The 9,895-nt window shown below is 34.8% G+C and overlaps 1 non-coding gene across 1 annotated transcript; it reads left to right on the forward strand.

Moving 5' to 3' along the window:
- Positions 1 to 1,671: 1,671 nt before the first annotated feature.
- On the forward strand, positions 1,672 to 1,836 carry LOC114895744. The gene has a single exon (XR_003793639.1). It is a non-coding gene; the product is annotated as a U1 spliceosomal RNA (small nuclear RNA).
- Positions 1,837 to 9,895: the final 8,059 nt, after the last annotated feature.

Consider the following 9,895-nt stretch of genomic DNA (forward strand, 5'->3'; position numbering starts at 1 on the left):
AATGATTCTTCTGAGACATAGAGACATAGACATAGAGACATCTAAAGTCCATGATATCCAAACCAAACTCATCATCCCTCATTTCCCCTCTATAAAACAAACTTCTCCAGTATTCTTTATTTACTTTATAGCACTAGCCTTTGCCTAATTGATAAGTCAAAAATCTGAGAGGTGCTGTTTTACAAATATATCTGTGTATATGATAACAGAAAATAGATTTCTTAATGTAGGTTACATTCAGAAAAATGTTTGAAGGCCAAATTTAAGACAGAAATTGCTTTACAAGTATCTGACCCAAGTATTCTAAACTGTTAACAACTATTATAACTATTGTCTTTAACCCATCATTCTTCACTGCCTCTCCACAGCCAATCCATCACTAAATCCTCTTGTTTTTATTTACTAGATATATCTTTATCTCATCTACTTTCCTCCAATTCTTCTGCACTGGCCTATTCTAAACTACATACCACCCAGCCCATTCTCTGTCTCACACCCAGCCCACTATAGCAGCCTCCCAACTATTCTTCTGATATCCAATCTGGTCCCTCTTTGGATTTTTCCCCACCTCTCTCCACCTTGACCTCTTTATGAAGACAATCTGATCAAATCAACACTACTCCCTCCTCCAATAGCATCCTTTAAAAATTTCATTGTTAATATGGTCTGCATAGCTTTGAGTTATATGTATATAGATCATATATATTACTTTCCCACTCTGCCAATATATTCCCCCTACACTGTCCCTTCTCTCAGGTGCCTGAACTAACCAAATTCCTTTCCAATTCTGGGCTTCCACACCTTCTGTTGTCTCCACCTGGAACACAACTCTACACTGTCTCCCATCCCCTTGTTTTCTGTCTAGCTACTGTCTACTTATTTTCTTCATCTAAATTTATAGTTTAAAGTTTATATTCTCCTGGAAACTTTACCTTGATACCTTTCGATCAGTAATTTCCAAACTATAAATCATGGCCCACAGTGTATTATGAAATCAATTCAGTGTGTGTATAACAAGTATTTTTTAAAAAGTGATAGAATGTTATACCACAGCATGAACGGGGATGGGATAGAATGGAATGAGATGGGATGGAATATATACTGCATTACTTGTAGTCACGGTAAAGTACTATTTTATAAATTTGCTTGTGTGCATGTGTTAGTGATGAAAGAAAGTATATTTTTCTTACTGTGAGTCACATTCAAAAATAACTTGAGGGGCTTCCCTGGTGGCACAGTGGTTAAGAATCTGCCTGCTAATGCAGGGGACACAGGTTCAAGCCCTGGTCCGGGAAGATCCCACATGTCGCTGAGCAACTAAGCCCATGAGCCACAACTACTGAGCCTGCACTCTAGAGCCTGTGCTCTGCAACAAGAGAAGCCACCACAATGCAAAGCCCGTGCCCCACAACGAAGCGTAGCCCCCACTCTCTGCAACTAGAGAAAGCCCGCGTACGGCAACGATGGCCCAATGCAGCCAAAAATAAATAAAAATAATAATAATAAAAAAAAGAAATTGAAAACACAAGTTTGCAAACCACTGTTGTAAGTGATGTTCTCCATTTATGTGTTTTTATAACATCAACATCTGTCTTTTAGCCAAATTAACACACTCAGGCTGTTATCTGTGTATCTGCAACTGAAGTTTTTGTCCTACATAAGATTTAGGAAATACTTACCTGGCAGGGGAGATACCATGATCACGAAGGTGGTTTTCCCAGGGCGAGGCTTATCCATTGCACTCTGGATGTGCTGACCCCTGCGATTTCCCCAAATGTGGGAAACTCGACTGCATAATTTGTCGGTAGTGGAGGACTGCATTCGCGCTTTCCCCTGATTTTTCTTGAGGTGTAAGATCAGAGCTGTGCGACTTTGTGTGCAGTTTGCCAAGTTTCGTGCTTTTAGTTGCACGGTCGGGGTCGGTCTTGTGGTGTACCTGCTTGTATAAGTGCTGAAAACGTGGGCTTCACCCGCGTCGAGACAGTGCTTGGGTTTAGCTGTGTTGGCAGTATGTAGTTCAAGGTGCGGGCGGCCGGGTTACTAAAATTGCGTTTTGCTCTTGTGGCGGTCTCGGGTTTTGTAGCTGGAATACGTTTCCAGCGTTACAGCGCTAAAAATGGCGGTGCCTGCGCGACCCACCTGTATGTGAGGTACTAAGCTTTCACATCACTGGGCGGCGAGAATTCGGGCACAAAAAAATTAAATTAAATTAAATTAAATTTTAAAAAAAGATTTAGGAAATAAAGTAAGTGAAGACTTAACCTCCATTAAATAATAGATTATTTTCTAAAATTGGGCGCACATCACTGAATGTTTATTCAGCACCTATCAGGAAGCCACAAAATGAGGAACATTCTGATGGCTCTTTTGCTATAAGTGCTGCTACCTCTGCTAATTTCAAGTTCAGCAACCACTATGAACATGAGCCCAGCAGGTAGACATGCCTGAGGTCTAATACCTTCTCTGCTGGCTACCAGTTTAAAACATTTTACAAATTACATAACTCCTTGAAGTTTCTTTTTTTTTTCTCATCTACCTGTTGGCAATGACATTCCCTGCCTTACTGGGTTATAAATGTTAAATGAGATAACATGCCCTTAGAATAGTATCTATCAAGTGGCAAGCATTTAATAAATGTTCATTCCCTTCTTCTCTAGTCTTTTTCCTTCTCCAGTCCCCAGATAACAGTTCCTTTCCTAAGTATAGTAAGCATCATGAGACTCCTGGCTTGGTCTCCTGACAAAGGCCTTTCTAACATATATGATTATATTTCATATTTATTTTCTAATGTAATTATAATGTAATCAAATTAATTTCAAGTACAATATAAGCTAAACTAATGGCATCATGAAGATTTTCTTAATTTTTTTCATCTTATGCCTGTTTTCTTCTATTATCCTACACATGGTTGAGCAGGCCACCTGTTTGGAATAGTCTTTCAGTAATTCAAGGAAATACATACAATATTCTAAGTCAAGTTTGGATATTTGGAATCTCTTCTGTATAAATGGGACTGTTTGCTAACCAGTATAGGAATGCTGTCAGTTTCTAGTAGATTATGTCCACAGGTAGAAAGAAAATAAAGTTTTAAAAGGAAGATCCTATTATGGCTCCACCAAAATGTTCTTTATAAAATAACTTAAAAGACTATTATGATTTAATTGACCTAACAAAAATTTACTATTTTACTCTACCTCAATTCAAGACTAAAGAGTTTTTCATCATCATTTCTTAGAATGCCCATGAAATTCTATACAGATAATCTATTAAAAAATAATATGGGAAGAAGAAAGTATTGGAGATTTAACAACTCAATCGAAGCTGTAAGACAAGAAACATCTCCAATACTAATAAAAGTCTCCTTATTAAAATACAGATAACTATAGTTAGCAATTTAAGGGAAGTGGGATTTATACAGCTTGATCCTCTTCTGTACATCTGGTTCCATTAGTTTTACATGTCCCTCAAAGTGGGAAAAATCTAGAAGAAATGAGCAAAGAATTAACCACAACTAATTTCCAAAATCCTTAGAAATTCATATCAAAGCATCGAGCATCCATACTAATTCTTTAAAGTGTTTTCTTTTGCCATTTAAATAAAACTCTTTTCATCCGGACATGCCTGTTTCTGGATGTCAGAAAGAAAAAGAAAATTGAGCATAATAGTCTTAAGAGACATAACTTTGAAAATAGCATCACCTTTTGAACAATCTAGTCCTCAAATTGTAACAGTCCTGATTTTTTAAATGTGCTTATTTCATAACATGTTGAAACATTTCTGAAACCTGGTAACAATACTTATCTGAGTATATTCTTTATTTTAGAAGGTGTTAGGCAGACAGTTTGCTCTTGAACAAGGCCACATATTATAAAAGCTGCTAGATAGAGAATATATATTAAGCATAACCACATTTCTCTTTAGGTTAGATATATTCATAAATAACAATGTTTCATAATTTCAAGTATTTTTATTTTATTATTATTTTTGTTATATGGTATTGTCAACAAATTCACATGGAGTCTGGAATTCTCACTTTATACATCAAGAATGACGTTCTTTGGTTGATTTTCCAAGAGGTAAAATAAATCTTGGCCTCACTTTTTAAAGTCTATAATAACTGAGCAGATGTCTGCTCTGTGAACTGAATACAGAATTAAGGTTTATATAAACAGAAAGTTTGGTTTGAATTACAAAAAAAAACTGTGGTATTTTTCAGTTGACTTGTTAAATCATTGTCACCATACCCTTCCACCTGATTTATCTACCTCACATACTTTATTTCAATTGAGTTCTCTTAAATTCTATTATCTAATACTAGAAATCAGAGAGAAGCACCAGAATCATAATTCTAGATAGAAATTTTTTTTTGTAAAGATGTTGAATTTGAATGTTCTCTGATTTTCCTCTAATCCTAAGAACTGGAAGTTCACTGAGAAACCTCATAATTGGTGAGAGATTGCATTCCCAATTGACACAAAAGAAAATATTAATTTTGCTAAATTTTGAATTAAATTTTCCTGATGAAAAAATAAACTAAATCAAAATGATTTTTGCCACAACTCCTCATTTGGGGAATAAAAAATGAGACCTCTGAAATTTTTACTTTAAATAATATATAGTATGTTTGAAAACTAATGACCATACAATGTATTTTTGTTTCCTAGACATCTAATAGATAATTTTACTTTTTCTTCTTGCAATTAAAATTCTCACCTACTCCTTATTCATCAATTATTAAGGAGAGTAAAAAAAGAGGAAGAACTAACATCATAAGAGTTTATAACTAAGAGGCAGGCATTATACTGGACACAGATAATAAAAATGAATCAAGTAATATGTAGTAATAGTAGCTTTAAGTCATTTGCAAAGGATTAAAGTTTCACCCTAGATTTCTAAAATGTGGTCTCTATTTCAGCATCATTTCCATCACTGCTGAAATATTCTGGTGTTGTGCTAGAATCATGTAATATAAGTCATTTTCCTTTCTTTTCCTTAGTAGCATTGAAATGTGTATATTTTAAAGTAATCATATTTTAATTAATTTTGATTTGCAGCTTCTTTTCAATCATAATAAATTTAGAAATTAACTTGATGATAAGCTACAAAAATAGGATTAAATGAAAAGCTAATATCTAAAACCACATAAGAAATAAAATGTCATCTGTCATTTTAATTTAATGTCCCTTATCACTTAACTATCAAATAATATAGTTCTGACATTTAGAAGAAAGACAATATGCATAATAAATGTCAAGGCTTTTTTTCCCCCCTCCAGTACAACTTTATTTTCTAAAAACATAACAACAAAAATGCAGGTATCATGCAACTTGTTCTTTTCACACTATAAGCTTTGCCTAGAAACATGCATCAGCCAAACCTATCTGTTGCTTAGCAACCATCTGACAATTGTATGACTTAGATAACCTGGATATATTTCTGACTGTTAACCCTTATACAACTGAAGTAATTAAACACTTAGAAACTCTCAGAATTCCTAGGTAAAGAATATTGAAATGGAATTTAATTTTAACCTTCAATGATTTAATTAGGTTGATTTTTTTTTATTAAAAGAATTGAGGAATTGGAATAAACATGGCAAATAGTTTTCAAAATAATAATAAATTATTTTATAAAGCATGAAATAAGGCATCAATGTTCTCATCTAGTAGGCTTAAAAGTACACTGAGTAACTAGCAATTAAAACTTCAGTTTCTACCTTTATCATCTAATTTATATGCATGTTTTTCCAAAATGTCAATGTCGCAAAAAATTCTGAAACATAGAATCATTGACATTAGCTCAGTTTTGTCAATGACAGACTTCTTTAGTGCTTAAAACAAAAATTATAAAGGTAAACAAAGAGATGTTAATCTGCCAAGCATTCAAGAAAACGTATTAATCTCTAATGTAAATATGAAGCAATAAAACTAAGGATTGCATATTTTAAAAATAGTTATACTTCAAAAAATACACTTACTGGATATATTATGCAAGCACTTGCAAATGAAGGATAAAGAGACAAGGAAACAAGAGACTAAAGTCTTTGTAAAGCAGTGACATTTAAATAACTACCATTTTCCCACTTCTTGAGGCTAAAAAATAACCAAATGCTTTGCTGAGCTCTCTGAAAACACTGTATCTTTAAAATGTTAATTCCCACTTTAGCAACCAAATGCTCAAATTTCTTCAAAAAATTTTAAGTAATTATAAATAGAATAATTTTCCTCATCACATTAGTCAAATTACTATTAAATTTTATATGGGTAGTAATAGGCAAAAAAAAAAAAAGTGTGTCTATGTGTCTGTGCACCTGTGTACATACAGTAATTAAGAACAAGTAATTAAGAACAAAACCAACTGGTTACTCACATATTTAATTTTTTTAATGATTAGTCATTTATCATTAAGGATATTTTCCTATTATGGTAGAATAAATTCATTATAAAAATCAATTTATTAAACCCCATGTGAAAAAGCACATTCATATGTAAATTAGCTAAGTGTCTGCAATATAGAAAAATGATCCCTACTAACTACAGAGAATATCTTTGATTCTTCAGGGGTAAAATATTATACAGTTAACTGTAAAAGCATTTTTAAATATATGAAGTATCAGTTTAAAAACAATGAAATCAATATATCAATATATATCATTCAGTTAATTTATAAAGTTGTAAATGTAGTTCAGTTAATGGTTTTTATTTCAATAAAATTTTATTAGAGTTCTTTTTTTGCTGTTTTTTTGTTTTTTGTTTTTTGGTGACGGGCCTCTCTGTTGTGGCCTCTCCTGTTGCGGAGCACAGGCTCCGGACACGCAGGCTCAGCGGCCATGGCTCACGGGCCCAGCCGCTCTGCGGCATGTGGGATCTTCCCGGACCGGGGCACGAAGAACCCACACCCCCTGAATTGGCAGGAAGACTCCCAACCACTGCGCCACCAGGTAAGCCCTTTATTAGAGTTCTTTAACAAATTTTAAATTGTATAACTTGGAAGATAATAGGAGAAAAATTAAGATTACCAAAAAGTCTAAGAGTTTTTTATCAAATGGAAAATGAAAGAATGGTAATTAAAAGAAAAATCAGAGCAATTCAGGAAGTTTGTTGTTATTTTTCTTATAGAGGAAAAAAGAATATTCTTGAAGGTAGAGAGGAAGAATAAGAGCAATAATAACAAAGAAGAAAAAGAAATCATTGACAGAACGGGAGGATGATTATTGTGGAAGTAAATCTGAGAAGAGAAAAGAAGGGAAAGCTTCCAAAACACAGGTGGAAGAACATCAGCTGGTACTGGGATTAAGCAGTGACAGTTAACGTACGGACTCATTTTATGTATTGAATTGAACGTTGTGGAGGGAGGGTTATAGAGATGTAAGTTTAACCTTGGCTTTTTCCCTTTACTTGGTTGTAGCCAGGAGGGTCTTTTACTTTCTCAAAGATGAAGGAAAGACAAACAATCTTCCCATTACAAAATATCCAGTGTAGTCTGACCAAAGTCCATCCATGGAAGACTTCGTCTGCAGCAGTCATGGCTGTGTTCCAGCTGTGCAATGGTATGAACATCCACTGGTGGGTGGGAGAGGAGTCAACATAAATGGAAAGGAGCCAAGAGCAGTTAGAGCAAAAGCATCTTCGCACTCTCTGGTGGAAATGCCTTCCACTAAACGCCATACGCTCTGTGCTTATGCAAATACAAAGGATATAGACAAGTAGAACGCTGATTCTATAGGACAAGAAGGGAAAAGAAATTAAGTTCTAATGAACACAGACTTTATTCCAGGTGCTTTAAAATTGAAGAAGGTTATTACCATTGAATTTTGATATCAGATAATTTCAAGTGCCAGTTTAGGCTTTGCAACTCCATACTCATGTGAACTTGGGCAAGTTACTGAATCTTTATGAAACTAGACTTTCTCTATGAATTGAGAAGAGCAATACCTTATTAAAATGAAATGATGATGTATGTAAAGCACTTAAGTAGTACCTGGCGCATATAAGTACTTAAAGGGGAAAACTATGTAATTGGGGGCTACAGGATGGAGCCAATATTTTGCACGTATAAACACATTCTTATTCAGATATTCTGATACTATGAAAATAAGAAATACAAGAGACTTTCATTTGGCATATGCTCTGCACTCATTTTGAGTATATTAACTCATTTATAGTCTCAAAAACCTTTGTGAAGTAAATACAATTATGGTAACTTACTAAATGAGAAGGCTATGACTAAAATAATCTTTGTAACTTATCAAAGTTATCTAACAATTTTTAGAACCTATTCTGTGCCAGGTATTTTTCTAGATGTTCAGTACACAGAAGTCAATAACTAAGGCAGAATGAAGGCAAAAAGCACTAGCCTCCAAACCTGGGCTTTGTTTTATTCCAATGCCTCTGTTCCTTTCATATGCGACTTTCTAATTTGAAACAGCTAAATTGAATGCCCTTTTCCCTGGTGGTGAGCAACAAAGACAATTCTAACAAGACAGCCACAGTTTTAATCAGCATAAAATATCTAAACCACAGATTGAACAGGTTTAGTGTATAAAATTCCAGAGGAAAGTTAATGAAACCAGAATGTTGAATATGGTTACATATATATTCAGCCATAATTGGGCAGGAGTAAATGTTGGTTTTATATAAGCAATCAAGCTAAAATAATTATATTGTTTTAATGTTTGTAAGGATTCAAGTTAAAGGTTAATAGAATAGCTCATGCATTCAATGCATATTTATTGAACACCTCCTAAGTGCCAAAGTTTAATTCCTAACTCCTAAATTAGGAATTACAAAAGGAAGGATGAGCAAGACTTAGAGTCTTGTTTAGGATGTAAGTAAGCAGGCAATGAGGATGAAGTGTGATAGGTGCTAGGATGGGGCTGAACATGGAGCTATAGAAGCAGGTGAGAGAGTAAGAATGCAATCTCATCAGGACCCGGGATCATAGAAATTTTTCTTGAGAAAAATGTGTCCAGAATGAGATTAGAAATGTGTGATGGCTACTTTTGTGTGTCAACTTGACTGGCCCATAGGGTTGCCAGATAGTTGGTTAAACATTATTTTAGGTATGTCTCTGAGGGTGTTTCTGGATGAGATTAACACCTGAGTCTATAGAGTGGATAAAAGCAGATTGCTCTCTCCAGTTTGGATGGGTTTCATCTAATCCATTGAAGTCCTGAATAGAACAAGAAGGCTGAGTACAGGAGAATTCACTCTCTCTACCTGTCTTTGAGCTTGGACATTGGTCCTCTGCCTTTGAACTCAGACTGAGACTGACACTTAGACCATCAGTGCTCTTGGGTCTTCAACTGACTGACTGCAGATCTTGGGACTTCTCAGCCTCCATAATCATGTGAGGCAATTCCTTATAATAAATTGTATCTTATTAGTTCTGTTTCTCTGGAGAACCCTAACTAATACAAAGAGCGAATAATAAAAATGGAGTAGAGAGAGAATCTCAGACAAGGAAAATGGAAGGGCAAATCTCTGAAGCAAGATAGTGAATAAGCTATTCAAGAAACTGGAAGAAGTTCAGTGGAGCTGTAACAGGGATGCTAGGGAGGAAGAGCATAGAGATAAAGCCAGTGTAGGCAGCTAGAACGATATCATAAAGGAAACCGTAAACCATGTTGAGGAGTTTTAACTTCAATTTTAGGGCAGAGGGAATTTTTTAGGCATGGGAGTGACATGATATAAATAATTCTGTGCCTACATTTGTTTCTATGCAAGAAGCAGGCTACTGAATCAGATGCTGTTGCAGTAAAATGGGTAAATGATGCTGACGGCCTAAAAAGTGGTAGGGCTGTGGAGATGAAGAGAAAGAAATAGATTCAACTAAGGAGGTAGGATTCAAAAGATGCAATGATTGATTGAACATGGAGGCTGTTTATAGAGAAGGA

Source organism: Monodon monoceros, unplaced genomic scaffold, assembly GCF_005190385.1.
Source record: "Monodon monoceros isolate NGI ecotype Baffin Bay Population unplaced genomic scaffold, NGI_Narwhal_1 Super_Scaffold_14, whole genome shotgun sequence".
NCBI classification, from domain to species: Eukaryota; Metazoa; Chordata; class Mammalia; order Artiodactyla; family Monodontidae; genus Monodon; species Monodon monoceros.